General features: G+C 48.3%; 1 pseudogene; it reads right to left on the bottom strand.

Moving 5' to 3' along the window:
- LOC110296924 lies at positions 1-431 on the bottom strand (annotated as a pseudogene).
- Between the last annotated feature and the right edge of the window lie 230 nt (positions 432-661).

Below are 661 nucleotides of genomic sequence, written 5' to 3'. Positions count from 1 at the left end.
TTTTTTTTTTTTTTTAATGAGCCAATATTTATTTATTTCTTGCACTTGAAGTATTCCTCGATGACATCCTTGGCCTGAGATTCTTTGCCATAGTCCTTGACCACTATGCAACTGCAACCAACCACCTTCCATGGTTTCCCCTCTCGATCGATTTTACAGAGGCCTACCCATTCCCCTAGTTTCTTGTTGTCATCAACCTTTATCAGGTTGATTTGGTGCTCAGCACAAAGTGCCTCCACCAGCTTGACATACATGGGCTCATCACAGTTGGATGCGAGCACACAGAGATGGGCTTGGAACTTGTCTAAGGCTTTGGCAGCTTCGCGTATGCCACGTGCTAGGCCATCCTGGATGAGGGCGGTCTTCAGCACCTCTTGTAGAGCAGTGTTGACGTCCATTACACCTCCAGCAGCTATGCCTTCCTGGGCCATGGCGGTGAATCACGGGTGACACCGAAAATGAATGCACCCGAGCTTCCTCCGCCTCCGTGCGAGTCGGCGGGTGGCAGGGGAAAAAAGCCCAATGGGCTCCTTAATTTGCAAGGTATGCAGCTCCTGTTTTGAGCTCTTTTGTCTTTTGGAGTCACAGTGACAACCATGTGACTTCACTCAAAGCCTCTGAATTAGAGATCTGAAAGTGTTAGTGCAATGTAGGTTTCCAA

Source organism: Mus caroli, chromosome 6 (genome assembly GCF_900094665.2).
Source record: "Mus caroli chromosome 6, CAROLI_EIJ_v1.1, whole genome shotgun sequence".
NCBI lineage: Eukaryota > Metazoa > Chordata > Mammalia > Rodentia > Muridae > Mus > Mus caroli.
Note: the sequence above shows the minus strand (reverse complement) of the source record. Positions and strands in the feature narration are given on the sequence as shown.